The following is a 22,526-nucleotide window of genomic DNA, read 5'->3' on the forward strand; positions in this document are numbered from 1 at the left end:
GGGATAAGTCATTGCAGAGGGATAAGCCAATGCAGAGGGATAAGCCAATGCAGAGGTTAAAGCCAATGCAGAGGGATAAGCTTAATGCAGAGGGATAAGACAATGCAGAGGGATAAGCCAATGCAGAGGTTAAAGCCAATGCAGAGGGATAAGCCAATGCAGAGGTTAAAGCCAATGCAGAGGTTAAAGCCAATGCAGAGGGATAAGCCAATGCAGAGGGATAAGCCAATGCAGAGGTTAAAGCCAATGCAGAGAGATAAGCCAATGCAGAGGTTAAAGCCAATGCAGAGGGATAAGCCAATGCAGAGGGATAAGTCATTGCAGAGGGATAAGCCAATGCAGAGGGATAAGCCAATGCAGAGGTTAAAGTCAATGCAGAGGTTAAAGCCAATGCAGATGGATAAGCGAGTGCAGAGGGATAAGCCAATGCAGAGGGATAAGCCAATGCAGAGGTTAAAGCCAATGCAGAGGGATAAGCCAATGCAGAGGTTAAAGCCAATGCAGAGGGATAAGCCAATGCAGAGGGATAAGCCAATGCAGAGGGATAAGCCAATGCAGAGGGATAAGTCATTGCAGAGGGATAAGCCAATGCAGAGGGATAAGCCAATGCAGAGGGATAAGCCAAAGCAGAGGGATAAGCCAATGCAGAGGTTAAAGCCAATGCAGAGGGATAAGCCAATGCAGAGGGATAAGCCAATGCAGAGGTTAAAGCCAATGCAGAGGGATAAGCCAATGCAGAGGGATAAGCCAATGCAGAGGGATAAGCCAATGCAGAGGGATAAGCCAATGCAGAGGTTAAAGCCAATGCAGAGGGATAAGCCAATGCAGAGGGATAAGCCAATGCAGAGGTTAAAGCCAATGCAGAGGGATAAGCCAATGCAGAGGGATAAGGCAATGCAGAGGGATAAGCCAATGCAGAGGTTAAAGCCAATACAGAGGGATAAGTCATTGCAGAGAGATAAGCCAATGCAGAGGGATAAGCCAATGCAGAGGTTAAAGCCAATGCAGAGGGATAAGCTTAATGCAGAGGGATAAGCCAATGCAGAGGGATAAGCCAATGCAGAGGTCAAAGCCAATGCAGAGGGATAAGCCAATGCAGAGGGATAAGCCAATGCAGAGGGATAAGCCAATGCAGAGGTTAAAGCCAATGCAGAGGGATAAGCTTAATGCAGAGGGATAAGCCAATGCAGAGGGATAAGCTTAATGCAGAGGGATAAGCCAATGCAGAGGGATAAGCCAATGCAGAGGTTAAAGCCAATGCAGAGGGATAAGTCATTGCAGAGGGATAAGCCAATGCAGAGGGATAAGCCAATGCAGAGGTTAAAGCCAATGCAGAGGGATAAGCTTAATGCAGAGGGATAAGCCAATGCAGAGGTTAAAGCCAATGCAGAGGGATAAGCCAATGCAGAGGGATAAGCCAATGCAGAGGGATAAGCCAATGCAGAGGTTAAAGCCAATGCAGAGGTTAAAGCCAATGCAGAGGGATAAGCCAATGCAGAGGGATAAGCCAATGCAGAGGGATAAGCCAATGCAGAGGTTAAAGCCAATGCAGAGGGATAAGCCAATGCAGAGGGATAAGCCAATGCAGAGGGATATGCCAATGCAGAGGGATAAGCCAATGCAGAGGGATAAGCCAATGCAGAGGTTAAAGCCAATGCAGAGGGATAAGCTTAATGCAGAGGGATAAGCCAATGCAGAGGGATAAGCTTAATGCAGAGGGATAAGCCAATGCAGAGGGATAAGCCAATGCAGAGGTTAAAGCCAATGCAGAGGGATAAGTCATTGCAGAGGGATAAGCCAATGCAGAGGGATAAGCCAATGCAGATGTTAAAGCCAATGCAGAGGGATAAGCTTAATGCAGAGGGATAAGCCAATGCAGAGGTTAAAGCCAATGCAGAGGGATAAGCCAATGCAGAGGGATAAGCCAATGCAGAGGGATAAGCCAATGCAGAGGTTAAAGCCAATGCAGAGGTTAAAGCCAATGCAGAGGGATAAGCCAATGCAGAGGGATAAGCCAATGCAGAGGGATAAGCCAATGCAGAGGTTAAAGCCAATGCAGAGGGATAAGCCAATGCAGAGGGATAAGCCAATGCAGAGGGATAAGCCAATGCAGAGGGATAAGCCAATGCAGAGGGATAAGCCAATGCAGAGGTTAAAGCCAATGCAGAGGGATAAGTCATTGCAGAGGGATAAGCCAATGCAGAGGGATAAGCCAATGCAGAGGTTAAAGCCAATGCAGAGGGATAAGCTTAATGCAGAGGGATAAGCCAATGCAGAGGTTAAAGCCAATGCAGAGGGATAAGTCATTGCAGAGGGATAAGCCAATGCAGAGGGATAAGCCAATGCAGAGGTTAAAGCCAATGCAGAGGGATAAGCCAATGCAGAGGGATAAGCCAATGCAGAGGTTAAAGCCAATGCAGAGGTTAAAGCCAATGCAGAGGGATAAGCCAATGCAGAGGGATAAGCCAATGCAGAGGTTAAAGCCAATGCAGAGAGATAAGCCAATGCAGAGGTTAAAGCCAATGCAGAGGGATAAGCCAATGCAGAGGGATAAGCCAATGCAGAGGGATAAGTCATTGCAGAGGGATAAGCCAATGCAGAGGGATAAGCCAATGCAGAGGTTAAAGTCAATGCAGAGGTTAAAGCCAATGCAGATGGATAAGCGAGTGCAGAGGGATAAGCCAATGCAGAGGGATAAGCCAATGCAGAGGTTAAAGCCAATGCAGAGGGATAAGCCAATGCAGAGGTTAAAGCCAATGCAGAGGGATAAGCCAATGCAGAGGGATAAGCCAATGCAGAGGGATAAGCCAATGCAGAGGGATAAGTCATTGCAGAGGGATAAGCCAATGCAGAGGGATAAGCCAATGCAGAGGGATAAGCCAATGCAGAGGTTAAAGCCAATGCAGAGGTTAAAGCCAATGCAGAGGGATAAGCCAATGCAGAGGTTAAAGCCAATGCAGAGGGATAAGTCAATGCAGAGGGATAAGCCAATGCAGAGGTTAAAGCCAATGCAGAGGGATAAGCCAATGCAGAGGGATAAGCCAATGCAGAGGGATAAGCCAATGCAGAGGTTAAAGCCAATGCAGAGGTTAAAGCCAATGCAGAGGGATAAGCCAATGCAGAGGGATAAGCCAATGCAGAGGTTAAAGCCAATGCAGAGGGATAAGCCAATGCAGAGGGATAAGCCAATGCAGAGGGATAAGCCAATGCAGAGGGATAAGCCAATGCAGAGGTTAAAGCCAATACAGAGGGATAAGTCATTGCAGAGAGATAAGCCAATGCAGAGGGATAAGCCAATGCAGAGGTTAAAGCCAATGCAGAGGGATAAGCCAATGCAGAGGGATAAGCCAATGCAGAGGTCAAAGCCAATGCAGAGGGATAAGCCAATGCAGAGGGATAAGCCAATGCAGAGGGATAAGCCAATGCAGAGGTTAAAGCCAATGCAGAGGGATAAGCTTAATGCAGAGGGATAAGCCAATGCAGAGGGATAAGCCAATGCAGAGGTCAAAGCCAATGCAGAGGGATAAGCCAATGCAGAGGGATAAGCCAATGCAGAGGGATAAGTCAATGCAGAGGGATAAGCCAATGCAGAGGTTAAAGCCAATGCAGAGGTTAAAGCCAATGCAGAGGGATAAGCCAATGCAGAGGGATAAGCCAATGCAGAGGTTAAAGCCAATGCAGAGGGATAAGCCAATGCAGAGGGATAAGCCAATGCAGAGGGATAAGCCAATGCAGAGGGATAAGCCAATGCAGAGGTTAAAGCCAATGCAGAGGGATAAGTCATTGCAGAGGGATAAGCCAATGCAGAGGGATAAGCCAATGCAGAGGGATAAGCCAATGCAGAGGGATAAGCTTAATGCAGAGGGATAAGCCAATGCAGAGGTTAAAGCCAATGCAGAGGGATAAGCCAATGCAGAGGGATAAGCCAATGCAGAGGGATAAGTCATTGCAGAGGGATAAGCCAATGCAGAGGGATAAACCAATGCAGAGGGATAAGCCAATGCAGAGGGATAAGCCAATGCAGAGGGATAAGCCAATGCAGAGGTTAAAGCCAATGCAGAGGGATAAGTCATTGCAGAGGGATAAGCCAATGCAGAGGGATAAGCCAATGCAGAGGTGAAAGCCAATGCAGAGGGATAAGCCAATGCAGAGGAATAAGCCAATGCAGAGGGATAAGTCATTGCAGAGGGATAAGCCAATGCAGAGGTTAAAGCCAATGCAGAGGGATAAGCCAATGCAGAGGGATAAGCCAATGCAGAGGTTAAAGCCAATGCAGAGGGATAAGCCAATGCATTGCTGTGAAACTCTCCTGCCATTGTTAGGCTCAATAATGTTCTCACTTCACAATTCAGTACTAATTGAAGTTCCAGACAGGTCAGTTCTGTCCTAGCATTTTGGTAGCTTAGTAACCTTGTTTATCAAGCTTTATATAACACAATCACTAAGAGACGGCTGTCTTTTAATTTTGTCCAAAATCAAGGTATGGAAATTCGATTTTGAGTCTGGAAGGAGAGTTTACAGTCTAACCAGACACCTAGGTATTTGTAGTCCACATATTCTAAGTCAGAACCGTCCAGAGTAGTGATGCTGGACGGGCAGGCAGATGCGGGCAGTGATCGGTTGAAGAGCATGCATTTAGTTTTACTTGCATTTAAGAGCAGTTGAAGGCCACGGAAGGAGAGTTTTATGGCATTGAAGCTCGTCTGAAAGTTAGTTAACACAGTGTCTAAAGACGGGTCAGAGGGATACAGAATGGTGACGTCTGCGTAGAGGTGTTTCAAAGAATCACCAGCAGCAAGAGCGACATCATTGATGTATGCAGAGAAGAGAGTTGGCCCGAGAATTGAACCCTGTGGCTCCCCCATAGAGACTGCCAGAGGTCCGGACAACAGGCCCTCCGATTTGACACACTGAACTCTATCAGAGAAGTAGTTGGTGAACCAAGCGAGGCAATCATTTGAGAAACCAAGGCTGTTGAGTCTGCCAATAAGAATGTTGTTTGTGATTGACAGAGTTGAAAGCCTTAGCCTGGTCAATGAATATGGCTGCACAGTAATGCCTCTTATCGATGGCGGTTATGATATCGTTTAGGACCTTGAGCGTGGTTGAGGTGCACCCATGACCAACTCGGAAAAAAGATTGCATAGCGGAGAAGGTACGTTGGGATTCGAAATGGTCGGTAATCTGTTTGTTAACTTTGCTTTGGAAGACCTTAGAAAGGCAGGGTGGAATAGGTCTGTAGCAGGTTGGGTCTAGAGGGCCTTCCCCTTTGAAGAGGGGGATGACCACGGCAGCTTTCCAATCGATGGGAATCTGAGACGATACGAAAGAGAGGTTGAACAGGCTAGTAATAAGGTCTGCAATTTCTGCAGATCATTTTAGAAAGAGAGGGTCCAGATTTTGCAGCTCTTTCAGAACATCAAGTTCATCGGGGTAGGGGTAGCCAGGTGGAAAGCATGGCCAGCCGTAGAAAATTGCTTATTGAAATTCTCAATTATAGTGGATTTATCAGTGGTGACAGTGTTTCCTAGACTCAGTGCAATGGGCAGCTGGGAGGAGGTGCTCTTATTCTCCATGGACTTTACAGTGACCCAGAATTGTGCTACAGGATGCAAATTTCTGCTTGAAAAAGTTAGCCTTAGCTTTCCTAACTGCCTGTGTATATTTGTTCCTAACTTCTCTGTAAAGTTGCATATCACAGGGGCTATTCGATGCTAATGCAGAACGCCACAGGATGTTTTTGTGCTGGCCAAGGGCAGTCAGGTCTGAAGAGAACCAAGCTATATCTGTTCTTAGTTCTACATGTTTTGAATGGGCATGCTTATTTAAGATGGTGAGGGAAGCACTTTTAAAGAAAAACCAGGCATCCTCTACTAACGGGATGAGGTCAATGTCCTTCCAGGATATCCGGGCCAGGTCGATTAGAAAGGCCTGCTCGCTGAAGTGTTTTTGGGAGCGTTTGACAGTGATGTGGGGTGGTTGTTTGACCGCAGACCCATTACTTATGCAGGCAATGATGCAGTGATCGCTGAGATCTTGGTTGAAAACAGCAGAGGTGTATTTGGAGGGAAGTTGGTTAGGATGACATCTATGAGGGTGCCCGTGTTTACGGCTTTGGGGTTGTACCTGGTTTGTTCATTGATAATTTGTGTGAGATTGAGGGCATCAAGCTTAGATTGTAGGATGCCTGGGGTGATAAGCATGTCACAGTTAAGGTCACCTAGCAGCACGAGCTCTGCAGATAGATGGATAGACATAGACATTCCAGTACGCAGGTACCTGTTTGATTACGCATATGCCTGCTTTGTCACCATTATTCCTGGTAGAAGTAGTTTAATATATGGTAGGATATTGATGTTTGTTTTTTTGACATATGTATTGATTATAAGATATGATAAAGACACTTCTTGTGGATAGCAGTTCACTAATACCCAAAGCACAATGCCTCATCAGTTGTGATGGGTTCAGCCCATCATGAGTAGTCTCTAAGAGTAGTCACGTAGGTCTGACTGCTGCAGCAGGACTTGAAAACACTGAAAGCCTAAACATCTCACAAATGACAACAATCTGCTTGCTTCATGCTTTGTTTATCGTTCAAAATCATTGTTGTCATTGTCACTAAAGCGGAAATGATGCACTAAATGACTGCTTGTATCTATGAGAGTCCCAGGTCCTCATTTCTTCACAAGATTTTGGACTTGCATCCCAAACTAGTCAGAAGTAATGCACTATGTAGGAAATACGGTGCCATTTGGGATGCATGTCTTGTCTCTGGGTTAGAGAAGGAGAGAAATGGTCTTAATAGCTAGTTCTCTCAGTGCAGCCTGTCTGTCACTCTCCAACTCCTGACAGGCTGGACTGACTGACTCATAGATTTCTCTCTCTATGGACTGACTGACTGGCGGGTGATGGAAAGCTGTGGCCAAATTAAAGCCTGGGAGAGAGAGAGAGACCCAATTATGCTGTTAATAACCGTCCACTGACCTCTCTCTCTGGTGCTTCTTCGCCAGTGCCCATTATATCAAAAAAAACATTTGTTAGATTACAGTGTCCTGTTTCAATCGCATGGAGTGATGGAAGTTTGTTCTCAAACTCCTTTACAATGCAGTGCTTATTGTGGCCGATGTAAAAACCATAAACAGCGTCTCCGAACACTGCCCTGTTAAACAGAGAATGGTATTACAAGGTTGATCATGTATAGCTGTCCCTTTTAATCTGCACAGGGGTGGGCAACTCCAGTCCTCAAGGGCCTGATTGGTGTCACACTTCTTCTCCGTTACTAGCAAACACTGCTGATTAATCAAACTGCATTCTAAGCTGAAGATCATGATTAGGTGATTATTGGACTGGAGGTGTGTTAGCTGGGACTGGGGCAAAACTGTGAGACCAATCAGGCCCTCGAGGACTGGAGTTGCCCACCCCTGTAATGTAAAGACAATGGAGAGAGGAATAATACAATGTTCGAATCTGGAATATGTCTCAATAAACACAAATAAAAAGACCTATAGTCATTTATCACGAAGCTGGGGAGAGTTGGTTATAAAACAATATCTGTGTGGCACAAGCAAGACTAATTACACAAAAAACAGCTTTTATTCCCCACAATCTCTCTGTCACCTCCATCTCATTATTCACTGTTTAAAGTGATAGATCCCGTAGACTTGTCATTGTGCTAACGCTAGTTAGCGTTGGCTCTCGAAACTACCTTGGTAACTTACTTCATACTGGACCCCAATATCCCCAAATATCCCTTTAACATTAATATTGTTGCATGCTAAAAATAATCTCATGGCACTAACTATACCAGGGTTGTGCCCCAAATGGCACATTATTCCCTATTTGTCTACTACTTTTGACCAGGGCCCATAGGGAATAGGGTGCCATTTGGGACTAGGTTTTGCTGGAGGACTAGCTTGAAGAATGTATTATTCATCACAAACAGAGAGACATGATTCATCTCTCCTTTTCTTCCTCCTCCCCTTCAATGCAACCCCACCCATAGCCAAGGCCAGAGCTGTTCTGAGGCTGCAATCCGTATACTTATTTCTGCAGGTATTTTGTTACGACTGTTGGCTGAAATAAAGACTCAACCCATAGTAAACAAATCACTTTGAAAATTTGACCTGTTTTCCCTCTCTTGTTCAGTACCAAGAGGCCAAGAAACTGATTGGCAGCAACTCATTTGGTTGCTAGTGTCAGAAGTTATTATCAGAGCCATTTTGACACATGAAAGACTCCAGTTTCTCTCTCTACTCTGCTGCTTGGTGCGACTGGAATAGTTATTGAACCGTGCCATTCTCGTCCTGAGATTTTTAGATCTATACCTCCTGTATATTTGATAGGCCTGTACCCTCAAGCCCTGTGATCTGTGGGGTGAAATGCACCTTGCAACCAAGGGTGCATCCCAAATAGCACCCTATTCCTTATATAGTGCACTACTTTAAATGGAATAGGGTGCCATTTTGAATGCATGTACTGCTTACTGATGTCACTGGCGCTCCCTGGCGATGTCATAAATAGACTACAGTGTCATAGACTACAATGTGGAATAGAAACAGAAAACGATGCCGATATCTCTCTCACCTTCACCAGACGATGACATCACAGAGCCACAGATGCTTGTCTCTATTCACTGTAGTGTTGCTGCAGACAAACTGCAGTCAGTATGTCCTTGTTGTCTAAAGACCAGGGTTAAAGTAAAAGAGTAGACTATCTTTTCCCAGACTGTTGATAAAGATTACAGTAAGGTTTGACGCTTTGCCCACTCTGTTGATAAAGATTACATTAAGAGTAGAGTCTCTTTGCCCACTCTGTTGATAAAGATTACATTAAGAGTAGAGTCTCTTTGCCCACTCTGTTGATACAGATTACATTAAGAGTAGAATCTCTTTGCCCAGTCTGTTGATACAGATTACATTAAGAGTAGAATCTCTTTGCCCAGTCTGTTGATACAGATTACATTAAGAGTAGAGTCTCTTTGCCCACTCTGTTGATAAAGATTACATTAAGAGTAGAGTCTCTTTGCCCACTCTGTTGATACAGATTACATTAAGAGTAGAATCTCTTTGCCCAGTCTGTTGATACAGATTACATTAAGAGTAGAATCTCTTTGCCCAGTCTGTTGATACAGATTACATTAAGAGTAGAGTCTCTTTGCCCACTCTGTTGATACAGATTACATTAAGAGTAGAATCTCTTTGCCCAGTCTGTTGATACAGATTAAATTAAGAGTAGAGTCTCTTTGCCCACTCTGTTGATACAGATTACATTAAGAGTAGAGTCTCTTTGCCCACTCTGTTGATACAGATTACATTAAGAGTAGAATCTCTTTGCCCAGTCTGTTGATACAGATTACATTAAGAGTAGAATCTCTTTGCCCACTCTGTTGATACAGATTACATTAAGAGTAGAATCTCTTTGCCCACTCTGTTGATAAAGATTACATTAAGAGTAGAATCTCTTTGCCCACTCTGTTGATACAGATTACATTAAGAGTAGAATCTCTTTGCCCACTCTGTTGATACAGATTACATTAAGAGTAGAATCTCTTTGCCCACTCTGTTGATAAAGATTACATTAAGAGTAGAATCTCTTTGCCCACTCTGTTGATACAGATTACATTAAGAGTAGAATCTCTTTGCCCAGTCTGTTGATACAGATTACATTAAGAGTAGAATCTCTTTGCCCAGTCTGTTGATAAAGATTACATTAAGAGTAGAATCTCTTTGCCCAGTCTGTTGATACAGATTACATTAAGAGTAGAATCTCTTTGCCCACTCTGTTGATACAGATTACATTAAGAGTAGAATCTATTTGCCCACTCTGTTGATAAAGATTACATTAAGAGTAGAATCTCTTTGCCCACTCTGTTGATACAGATTACATTAAGAGTAGAATCTCTTTGCCCACTCTGTTGATACAGATTACATTAAGAGTAGAATCTCTTTGCCCAGTCTGTTGATACAGATTACATTAAGAGTAGAATCTCTTTGCCCACTCTGTTGATACAGATTACATTAAGAGTAGAATCTCTTTGCCCAGTCTGTTGATAAAGATTACATTAAGAGTAGAATCTCTTTGCCCAGTCTGTTGATACAGATTACATTAAGAGTAGAATCTCTTTGCCCAGACTGTTGATAAAGATTACATTAAGTGTAGAATCTCTTTGCCCACTCTGTTGATACAGATTACATTAAGAGTAGAATCTCTTTGCCCACTCTGTTGATACAGATTACATTAAGAGTAGAATCTCTTTGCCCAGTCTGTTGATACAGATTACATTAAGAGTAGAATCTCTTTGCCCACTCTGTTGATACAGATTATATTAAGAGTAGAATCTCTTTGCCCAGTCTGTTGATACAGATTACATTAAGTGTAGAATCTCTTTGCCCACTCTTGTTGATACAGATTACATTAAGAGTAGAATCTCTTTGCCCACTCTGTTGATACAGATTACATTAAGAGTAGAATCTCTTTGCCCAGTCTGTTGATACAGATTACATTAAGAGTAGAATCTCTTTGCCCACTCTGTTGATACAGATTACATTAAGAGTAGAATCTCTTTGCCCACTCTGTTGATACAGATTACATTAAGAGTAGAGTCTCTTTGCCCACTCTGTTGATACAGATTACATTAAGAGTAGAGTCTCTTTGCCCACTCTGTTGATACAGATTACATTAAGAGTAGAATCTCTTTGCCCACTCTGTTGATACAGATTACATTAAGAGTACAATCTCTTTGCCCAGTCTGTTGATAAAGATTACATTAAGAGTACAATCTCTTTGCCCAGTCTGTTGATACAGATTACATTAAGAGTAGAATCTCTTTGCCCAGTCTGTTGATACAGATTACATTAAGAGTAGAATCTCTTTGCCCACTCTGTTGATACAGATTACATTAAGAGTAGAATCTCTTTGCCCAGTCTGTTGATACAGATTACATTAAGAGTAGAATCTCTTTGCCCACTCTGTTGATACAGATTACATTAAGAGTAGAATCTCTTTGCCCAGTCTGTTGATACAGATTACATTAAGAGTAGAATCTCTTTGCCCAGTCTGTTGATAAAGATTACATTAAGAGTATAATCTCTTTGCCCAGTCTGTTGATACAGATTACATTAAGAGTAGAATCTCTTTGCCCAGTCTGTTGATACAGATTACATTAAGAGTAGAATCTCTTTGCCCACTCTGTTGATACAGATTACATTAAGAGTAGAATCTCTTTGCCCAGTCTGTTGATACAGATTACATTAAGAGTAGAATCTCTTTGCCCAGTCTGTTGATACAGATTACATTAAGAGTAGAATCTCTTTGCCCAGTCTGTTGATACAGATTACATTAAGAGTAGAATCTCTTTGCCCACTCTGTTGATACAGATTACATTAAGAGTAGAATCTCTTTGCCCAGTCTGTTGATACAGATTACATTAAGAGTAGAATCTCCTTGCCCACTCTGTTGATACAGATTACATTAAGAGTAGAATCTCTTTGCCCAGTCTGTTGATACAGATTACATTAAGAGTAGAATCTCTTTGCCCACTCTGTTGATACAGATTACATTAAGAGTAGAATCTCTTTGCCCAGTCTGTTGATACAGATTACATTAAGAGTAGAATCTCTTTGCCCAGTCTGTTGATACAGATTACATTAAGAGTAGAATCTCTTTGCCCAGTCTGTTGATACAGATTACATTAAGAGTAGAATCTCTTTGCCCACTCTGTTGATACAGATTACATTAAGAGTAGAATCTCTTTGCCCAGTCTGTTGATACAGATTACATTAAGAGTAGAATCTCCTTGCCCACTCTGTTGATACAGATTACATTAAGAGTAGAATCTCTTTGCCCAGTCTGTTGATACAGATTACATTAAGAGTAGAGTCTCTTTGCCCACTCTGTTGATACAGATTACATTAAGAGTAGAGTCTCTTTGCCCACTCTGTTGATACAGATTACATTAAGAGTAGAATCTCTTTGCCCAGTCTGTTGATACAGATTACATTAAGAGTAGAATCTCCTTGCCCACTGTGTTGATGCAGATTACATTAAGAGTAGAATCTCTTTGCCCAGTCTGTTGATACAGATTACATTAAGAGTAGAGTCTCTTTGCCCACTCTGTTGATACAGATTACATTAAGAGTAGAGTCTCTTTGCCCACTCTGTTGATACAGATTACATTAAGAGTAGAATCTCTTTGCCCACTCTGTTGATACAGATTACATTAAGAGTAGAGTCTCTTTGCCCACTCTGTTGATACAGATTACATTAAGAGTAGAGTCTCTTTGCCCACTCTGTTGATACAGATTACATTAAGAGTAGAATCTCTTTGCCCACTCTGTTGATACAGATTACATTAAGAGTAGAATCTCTTTGCCCACTCTGTTGATACAGATTACATTAAGAGTAGAATCTCTTTGCCCAGTCTGTTGATACAGATTACATTAAGAGTAGAATCTCTTTGCCCACTCTGTTGATACAGATTACATTAAGAGTAGAATCTCTTTGCCCAGTCTGTTGATACAGATTACATTAAGAGTAGAATCTCTTTGCCCAGTCTGTTGATACAGATTACATTAAGAGTAGAATCTCTTTGCCCAGTCTGTTGATACAGATTACATTAAGAGTAGAATCTCTTTGCCCACTCTGTTGATACAGATTACATTAAGAGTAGAATCTCTTTGCCCAGTCTGTTGATACAGATTACATTAAGAGTAGAATCTCCTTGCCCACTCTGTTGATACAGATTACATTAAGAGTAGAATCTCTTTGCCCAGTCTGTTGATACAGATTACATTAAGAGTAGAATCTCTTTGCCCACTCTGTTGATACAGATTACATTAAGAGTAGAATCTCTTTGCCCAGTCTGTTGATACAGATTACATTAAGAGTAGAATCTCTTTGCCCAGTCTGTTGATACAGATTACATTAAGAGTAGAATCTCTTTGCCCAGTCTGTTGATACAGATTACATTAAGAGTAGAATCTCTTTGCCCACTCTGTTGATACAGATTACATTAAGAGTAGAATCTCTTTGCCCAGTCTGTTGATACAGATTACATTAAGAGTAGAATCTCCTTGCCCACTCTGTTGATACAGATTACATTAAGAGTAGAATCTCTTTGCCCAGTCTGTTGATACAGATTACATTAGGAGTAGAGTCTCTTTGCCCACTCTGTTGATACAGATTACATTAAGAGTAGAGTCTCTTTGCCCACTCTGTTGATACAGATTACATTAAGAGTAGAATCTCTTTGCCCAGTCTGTTGATACAGATTACATTAAGAGTAGAATCTCCTTGCCCACTCTGTTGATACAGATTACATTAAGAGTAGAATCTCTTTGCCCAGTCTGTTGATACAGATTACATTAAGAGTAGAGTCTCTTTGCCCACTCTGTTGATACAGATTACATTAAGAGTAGAGTCTCTTTGCCCACTCTGTTGATACAGATTACATTAAGAGTAGAATCTCTTTGCCCACTCTGTTGATACAGATTACATTAAGAGTAGAGTCTCTTTGCCCACTCTGTTGATACAGATTACATTAAGAGTAGAGTCTCTTTGACCACTCTGTTGATACAGATTACATTAAGAGTAGAATCTCTTTGCCCACTCTGTTGATACAGATTACATTAAGAGTAGAATCTCTTTGCCCACTCTGTTGATACAGATTACATTAAGAGTAGAATCTCTTTGCCCACTCTGTTGATACAGATTACATTAAGAGTAGAATCTCTTTGCCCACTCTGTTGATACAGATTACATTAAGAGTAGAATCTCTTTGCCCACTCTGTTGATACAGATTACATTAAGAGTAGAATCTCTTTGCCCAGTCTGTTGATACAGATTACATTAAGAGTAGAATCTCTTTGCCCACTCTGTTGATAAAGATTACATTAAGAGTAGAATCTCTTTGCCCACTCTGTTGATACAGATTACATTAAGAGTAGAATCTCTTTGCCCACTCTGTTGATACAGATTACATTAAGAGTATAATCTCTTTGCCCACTCTGTTGATACAGATTACATTAAGAGTAGAATCTCTTTGCCCACTCTGTTGATAAAGATTACATTAAGAGTAGAATTTCTTTGCCCACTCTGTTGATACAGATTACATTAAGAGTAGAATCTCTTTGCCCACTCTGTTGATACAGATTACATTAAGAGTAGAATCTCTTTGCCCACTCTGTTGATAAAGATTACATTAAGAGTAGAATCTCTTTGCCCACTCTGTTGATACAGATTACATTAAGAGTAGAATCTCTTTGCCCACTCTGTTGATACAGATTACATTAAGAGTAGAATCTCTTTGCCCACTCTGTTGATAAAGATTACATTAAGAGTAGAATCTCTTTGCCCACTCTGTTGATACAGATTACATTAAGAGTAGAATCTCTTTGCCCAGTCTGTTGATACAGATTACATTAAGAGTAGAATCTCTTTGCCCACTCTGTTGATAAAGATTACATTAAGAGTAGAATCTCTTTGCCCACTCTGTTGATAAAGATTACATTAAGAGTAGAATCTCTTTGCCCACTCTGTTGATACAGATTACATTAAGAGTAGAATCTCTTTGCCCACTCTGTTGATACAGATTACATTAAGAGTAGAATCTCTTTGCCCACTCTGTTGATAAAGATTACATTAAGAGTAGAATCTCTTTGCCCACTCTGTTGATACAGATTACATTAAGAGTAGAATCTCTTTGCCCAGTCTGTTGATACAGATTACATTAAGAGTAGAATCTCTTTGCCCAGTCTGTTGATACAGATTACATTAAGAGTAGAATCTCTTTGCCCACTCTGTTGATACAGATTACATTAAGAGTAGAATCTCTTTGCCCACTCTGTTGATACAGATTACATTAAGAGTAGAATCTCTTTGCCCACTCTGTTGATACAGATTACATTAAGAGTAGAATCTCTTTGCCCACTCTGTTGATACAGATTACATTAAGAGTAGAATCTCTTTGCCCACTCTGTTGATACAGATTACATTAAGAGTAGAATCTCTTTGCCCAGTCTGTTGATACAGATTACATTAAGAGTAGAATCTCTTTGCCCACTCTGTTGATACAGATTACATTAAGAGTAGAATCTCTTTGCCCAGTCTGTTGATACAGATTACATTAAGAGTAGAATCTCTTTGCCCACTCTGTTGATACAGATTACATTAAGAGTAGAATCTCTTTGCCCACTCTGTTGATAAAGATTACATTAAGAGTAGAATCTCTTTGCCCAGTCTGTTGATACAGATTACATTAAGAGTAGAATCTCTTTGCCCAGTCTGTTGATACAGATTACATTAAGAGTAGAATCTCTTTGCCCAGTCTGTTGATAAAGATTACATTAAGAGTAGAATCTCTTTGCCCACTCTGTTGATAAAGATTACATTAAGAGTAGAATCTCTTTGCCCACTCTGTTGATACAGATTACATTAAGAGTAGAATCTCTTTGCCCAGTCTGTTGATACAGATTACATTAAGAGTAGAATCTCTTTGCCCACTCTGTTGATACAGATTACATTAAGAGTAGAATCTCTTTGCCCAGTCTGTTGATACAGATTACATTAAGAGTAGAATCTCTTTGCCCACTCTGTTGATACAGATTACATTAAGAGTAGAATCTCTTTGCCCAGTCTGTTGATAAAGATTACATTAAGAGTAGAATCTCTTTGCCCACTCTGTTGATACAGATTACATTAAGAGTAGAATCTCTTTGCCCACTCTGTTGATAAAGATTACATTAAGAGTAGAATCTCTTTGCCCACTCTGTTGATACAGATTACATTAAGAGTAGAATCTCTTTGCCCACTCTGTTGATACAGATTACATTAAGAGTAGAATCTCTTTGCCCACTCTGTTGATAAAGATTACATTAAGAGTAGAATCTCTTTGCCCACTCTGTTGATACAAATTACAGTAAAAGAGTAGACTCTTTGTACGGTCTGTTGATACAGATTACAGTAAAAGAGAACCTTGTAGTATGTGTACAGCCCTGGGAAAAGGGGGCATTACATCAAATATGTTTACATTTGTATCTCAGACAAGTCACTCAGAGCCTTATGAGAGAAATGTGTTCATACACAAGATCAGATCTAATTTTGACATATATTGAAACAAAATGAGAGCCAGACAGTGCTGGTATAGCCTAGGTTTATGAAGCAAATTTCAGTGCATTCCAACTGGCACACTTAAGCAAGCAGGAAATAATATGGGGCAGAGCTGTGTCAGACAGCCAGACCCACTTCTGACAAGCTGGCTGTGTGGTGATCAAATCAAATCAAATTTGACTGGTCACATACACATATTTAGCAGATATTATTGCGGGTGTAGTGAAATACTTGTGTTCCTAATTCCAACAGTGCAGTATTATCTAACAATTCACAACAATGCACACAAATCTAAAAGTAAAAAAATTAAATTAATGAATTACATATATAAATATTGAGCAATGTCAGAGTGGCATTGACTAAAATACAGTAGAATAGAATACAATACATACATATGATCTGGGTAAAGCAGTATGTAAACATTATTTAAATGTTATTAAAGTGACTAGTGTTCCATTTGTAAAGTGACCAGTGATTCCAAGTCTATATAGGGCAACAGCCTGTAAGGTACAGGGTTGGTTAACCGGGTGGTACCCGGCTAGTGATGGCTATTTAACAGTCCGATGGCCTTGAGATATAAGCTGTTTTTCAGTCTCTCGGTCCCCGCTTTGATGCACCTGTACTGACCTTGCCTTCTGGACGGTAGTGAGATGAACAGACCGTGGCTCAGGTGGTTGATGTACGTGATGATCTTTTTGGCCTTCCTGTCACATCGGGTGCTGTAAGTGTCCTGCAGAGATGCGTTGGACAGACCGCACCACCCTCTGGAAAGCCCTGTGGTTACTGCCAGTGCAGTTGCCGTACCAGGCAGTGATACAGCCCAACAGAATGCTCTCAATTGTGCATCTGTAAAGTTTGTGAGGGTCTTAGGTGCCAAGCCAAATTTCTTCAGCCTTTTAAGTTTAAAAAGACTGTTGCGTCTTCTTCACCACACTGTCTGGGTGGGTGGACCATTTCAGATCGTCGGTGATGTGTACGCCAAGGAACTTGACGCTTTTTACCTTCTCCACTGCGGTCCCGTCGATATGGATAGGGACTGGTGTTGAAGGCTGAGCTATAGTCAATGAACAGCATTCTTACATCGGGCAGTGTGCAGTGCGATGGCGATTGCATCGTTTGTGGATCTATTGGGCACGGTATGCAAATTTGAAGTGGGTCTAGGGTGTCAGGTAAGGTAGAGGTGATGTGATGTGATCCTTAACTTGTTATGGCTGCATCCCTTTGTTCTCAATTTCCGCCTGAAGACATACCCAAATCTAACTGCCTGTAGCTCAGGATATGCAAGGATATGCATATTCTTGGTATCATTCTGAAGTTTGTGGAAATGTTAATTGAATGTAGGAGAATATAACACAGTAGATCTGGTGGAAGAAAAGAGAAAGAAAGAGCATACGTTTTCTGTTTTTTATTGTTGTAGTATCATCTTTCACATGTACTAGAATAGGATGCTGGATATCATTTTGATGGATAACACAAGAGGGCAACTGTAGGTGTGCAAAGTTTCAGACTGATAACTTCAGGAATGGGTGAGCTACATGACATTTAGCATGAAGTCACCCAGGTGTCCAATACAAGTTGCCCAAATGTACCCAAGTGGCCGAATTGGTGAAATTACCTATAACTATATACAGCAGTGCAAATAACTATATACAACATATCAAAAAGCAATTCTAACACACACACACAAAAAACATGTTTAAAAAAATATTAGAAAATAAATATTTAAAAAAAACAGTACACCCCTTGGAAGTCCTCGTCATAATATTTTGCTGCCTGTGCCATGTCCCATAGCAGTCTCTTTCTGATGTAAAGCAGAGGCAAACTGAACAAGTGGTGCATTTCATGCGACACAGAACACAACGAGGCCTCCATGCTGTGCCCTTTTGGCCCTGAGGCACAGTCATGCCTGCAGTAATGAACTGTGGCATATGAACACCACTGGGGGCACAGGTAGAGCGGGCAGCCTGGCACTGGGGGCTCCCAGTCGGAGTCGCTATCACTGTGAAAGAAAACATTAAAAAAAATATTTGTATTGTATGAGCCTTTTATCATCACATAAAATAAACAGATATGTATTGTATAGAGCAGAGTGAACAGTCACTAAGGTGAAGTGCTGTTCCATTCAACTCCGGCCATTGTTGTGTGTGTGTATATATACATTTCATAAAACGGCATTAGCACTTACCCGTCCAGAAGTACGTCCTGTCCTTGCAGAAACGGCTCCTCAGTTTGTTTGAATCATAACACTCCAAGATTCATTAAACAAAAAGCCTGTCTCACTTTCACTTTTTCACTTTCACTTTAGACTTTGACTTCGCTTTTCCTGATTTATTCGCCATGATATCTTCAATGAAATCGTTGAAAATACAACTTTCCGGAATACAGCTGCGCGTAAAAAGCCTTACAGCAACTCCTCTGATCGTCAAGGCAAGAATGGAGTTCCTTACGCGTGCGATTACAACCAATGAATTGTGGTCCATCCCCAAACCATTACATACTGGCATTTACCTCAGCTCATTGGCTATCTACCCAGCTAGATTTCAAGAAGATCACTGGTCATTGGGCAGAAATATAGTCAATCAATGAAGCTTCGCTAAAATTATTGGTGCGTAAGGTAGTCATTTATAATTGTCTTCAAATCAGCTCACTTCGGTCAATACTCCCCGCAAATAAACCGATGACTTTTGGCTGTGTTGCAAACATCCAGAGGAATGCACTGAAACCCACCATGACTAGATAAACAATTGTTTACATGGGGGAATCGCGTAGAATGCTCCGTAAAAGTTTGATAGAGATGGAATTCATGGCACAAACGGTTTACAAAATGTTTCGATTTAGGCTATAAAAATTGATTTTATCAAAGAAAACGCCACTTCATTTGATCACTGGGACCCTCAGGAAGAGAAATAAGAGCAAGCTATCAGAATGTAAGTCATCATTTTACCTTCAGATGTGAATGTGTAAAAACGGTCATGGCGGAAAATGTTTCTGTTGTTGATTGCTCTTCTCAAACAAAAGCATGGTATTTGTTCTCTGTAATAGCTATTTTAAATTGGAAAACGTAGTTTGATTACCAAGATTCTAATCTTTTGAAGGGTGTAAGACACTTGCATTTTCAAGAATGTTTAATGTTACGAAGTTGTATTTTTAGTTGTCACTCTGAAATTTCCCCTGATGTTGGTCCCTGTACGGGGATGGCAACCATATGAACTAGCCTCTCAAAGAACTTCATGATGCAGTAAGTGAGTCCTATGGGGCGATAGTCATTTTGTTCAGTTACTTTACCTTTCTTGGGTACAGGAACAATGGTGAATAACTTGAAGCAAGTGGGGAAAGCAGACTGTGATAGGGAGAGATTGAATATGTCCGTAAACACTCTGTACATACTCTGAGGATGCGGCTGGGGATACCGTCTGGGTCTTATCCTCCGTGGCCAACGTGAGTGAGAGCCCACAGTTCTTGTGAGCGGGCCGCGTCGATAGCACTGTGTTATCCTCAAAGCAGGCGAAGATGGTGTTTACCTTTTCCTGGAGCAAGACGTTGGTGTCCGAATTTGCTGGTTTTCCCTTTCTAATCCGTGATTGTCTGTAGACCCTGCCACATACGTCTCATATCTGAGCCATTGAATTGCGATGCCATTTTGTATCTGTACTGACGTTTTGCTTGTTTGATTGCCTTATGGAGGGAACAACTACACTGTTTGTATTCAACCATATTCCCTGTCACCTTGGTTGAATGCGGTGGTTCACACTTTCAATGTGTTGATAGGACTTCGGTAGTGTTTTCCTCAAATTTGACGTATTAAAATCCACAGCTACAACAAATGCGGCTTCAGGATATGTGGTTTCCAGTTTGCTCAAAGTCCAGTGTAGTTCATTGGGGGCCGTTGTGGTGTCGGCATGATGGGGAATATACACGGCTGTGACTATAACCGAAGAGAATTCTCTTGGGAGGTAATATGGTCAGCATTTTATTGTGATGTATTCTAGGTCAGGTGAACAAACTGACTTGAGTTTCTGTACGTTATCACAATCACACCATGAGTAGTTTATCATGAAACATACACCCCTTACTTCCTTTTTCCCAGAGAGTTATTTTATTCCTGTCTGCGCGATGTACTGAGAACCCAGCTAGCTATATGGACAGGGACAGTATATCCCAAGAGGGACATGATTCTGTGAAACGGAGTATGTTCCAGTCCTTGATGTCTCTGTGGATGGAGATCCTCACCCTGAGTTTGTCTACTTTATTGCCCAGAGACTGAACATTAGTGAGTAATATACTCGGAAGAGGTGGATGGTGTGCATGCCTCCTTAGTCGGACTAGAAGTCCACTCCGAATACCTCTTCTCCACAGTCGGTGTCTTGGAGCAGCCTTTGGGATATGTTAAAGTGAGGTAAGAATAAAGGATCCAATTTGGGAAAGTTGTATCCCTGGTCGTAATGCTAGTGAGTTACCTCCACTCTGATATCTAAAAGTTATTTTGGGCTAATAATAATAATAATAATAACACCCCCCAAAAATTCTGGGATAATAATGTAAGAAATAACACACAAAAAAACGAAATACTGCAAAGTTGCTTAGGAGCTAGAAGCAGAGCTGCCATGTTTGTCAGCTCCATCTCTATGTGGTGACCATCAGACGTGTGCGTGCCCTCTCTGCTTCAGGCTGACACCATTCTGCCCCCATGTGGCATTTGAGCTCAGAGCAAGACAGACATGCCAGGATTTCTTTAAAATGTGACTCTTTTCTGCTGTAATAAGTCATTTTTACTTCCCCTCGGGCTCCCTCCTTTACCTTTTCTCCCTAATAAAGAAACACAGCATTTTTTTCAGTCTCTACTGGTCATCTTTTACGTCATTTGATGAATGATGAAAAGGGCAGCTACAGTATCATGGTGTATGCATCCCACCCTATTCGCTATGGGCCCTGGTCAAAAATAGTGCACTATGAAGAGAATAGGGTGCCATTTGAGGAAAAATCCCCCAAAATCCTATTGAAAAATAAATGAGAAGTGGAAAGGCTGAAGAAGGCAGGGGATGAGACCAGACTACTCGAGCCTCAACTATTTCATTCAGTAGGAATTCAATTTGAATGCTCGACCAGGCCGGAGTCATTGACTGACACTTTAAATGACTCCATCTCAATGCAAATGTGCCCATCTCTCTCGGTCTCTCTCTCTCTGTCTCTCTCTTTGTCTCTCTCTGTCTCTCTGTCTGTCTCTCTCTGTCTCTCTGTCTGTCTCTCGGTGTCTCTCTCTCTGTCTCTCTCTCTCTCTCTCTCTCTCTCTCTCTCTCTCTCTTTGTCTCTGTCTCTCTTTGTCTCTCGCTCTCTGTCTCTCTCTCTCCCTGATTACCTGTCATTCATGTCCCAGTGCGTTGTGACCTTCCTTCCCCGTGTCACCACTCTATTTACTCCTTTAAACCGCCTGTCAAACACAGAGCCATTCTCCTTCCTGCGGCCACGGCCATTTGTTTGAACAGGGACGGCAACCCGGCCACTGCAGAGCATATGAAATGGAGTCTCAGGATGCACCCTATTCCTTATATAATGTACTACGTTTGACCAGGGCCTGTAGGTCTTTTGACCTACGGGCCTGTCGGGATTTATGCCGACATAATCTCTGTGTTCTGTCTACTGGTGATTTGACGTGGCCCGTGTCATTTGTACATTTGATAACGGCTATAATTTAGATTAGGGAATTGGATGTGGGATTTGTCATTATTATCGTGATATTCATTTAAACAGTTGCTGTGGTTAGTTGGAGACAGCTCCTCAGAATGACTTGTAGGTATAGATGTCTTGTTTCAGATGGAGGGATGTGATGGAGCGGTGAGAGGAGGGGTGAGAGGAGGGGTGAGAGGAGGGGTGAGAGGAGGGGTGAGAGGAGGGGTGAGCGGAGGGGTGAGAGGATTGATGGGAGAAGTGACTACATTAGTCAGATGAATGATATTCTGTGTTTGATTGTAGAGGTCTCTCAGTTCAGTTCAGTTCAGCTATGTATGTTAAACAGGCTCTGTTCTGCTTGACTTTCAGTCTCATTGTTGTCAGCTGTGTTCTGTCTCACCATCTAATTACATTTCACAGTGGGCCATTTTGGCCATTTGACTGTCAATGTATCAACACATACAGCATGTAGATTATGCATAAACTGTCGTCACATGTGAATAAAGCGGTTTATTTTCCTTGGTCTTCTCCCCTAGCTTAGCTTCCATCCTCCTTTCTGTCTCTCTCCTCCTCTAGCTTCTACCCTCCTCTCTGTCCATCTCCTCTCCTCTCCTAGCTTCCATCCTCCTCTCTCTCTCTCTCTCTCCTCCCCTAGCTTCCATCCTCCTCTCTGTCTTTCTCCTCTCCTAGCTTCCATCCTCATATCTCTCTCTCCTCTCCTAGCTTCCATCCTCCTTCTCTCTCTCCTCCCCTAG

At 41.8% G+C, this 22,526-nt stretch overlaps 1 protein-coding gene and 1 long non-coding RNA gene across 2 annotated transcripts in view; one reads left to right on the forward strand and one right to left on the reverse strand.

Moving 5' to 3' along the window:
- The window catches only part of LOC118397835 (protein TANC2-like), a 213,050-nt gene that overhangs the window by 68,447 nt on the left and 122,077 nt on the right, over positions 1–22,526 (forward strand). The gene's annotated exons all lie outside the window — the stretch shown is intronic.
- Positions 16,133–18,525, reverse strand: LOC127909479 (uncharacterized). The gene is made up of 2 exons (XR_008071415.1): positions 18,290–18,525; positions 16,133–18,103 (listed from the first exon to the last, which is right to left on the reverse strand). It is a non-coding gene; the product is annotated as an uncharacterized LOC127909479 (long non-coding RNA).

Source organism: Oncorhynchus keta, chromosome 2, assembly GCF_023373465.1.
Source record: "Oncorhynchus keta strain PuntledgeMale-10-30-2019 chromosome 2, Oket_V2, whole genome shotgun sequence".
NCBI classification, from domain to species: domain Eukaryota; kingdom Metazoa; phylum Chordata; class Actinopteri; order Salmoniformes; family Salmonidae; genus Oncorhynchus; species Oncorhynchus keta.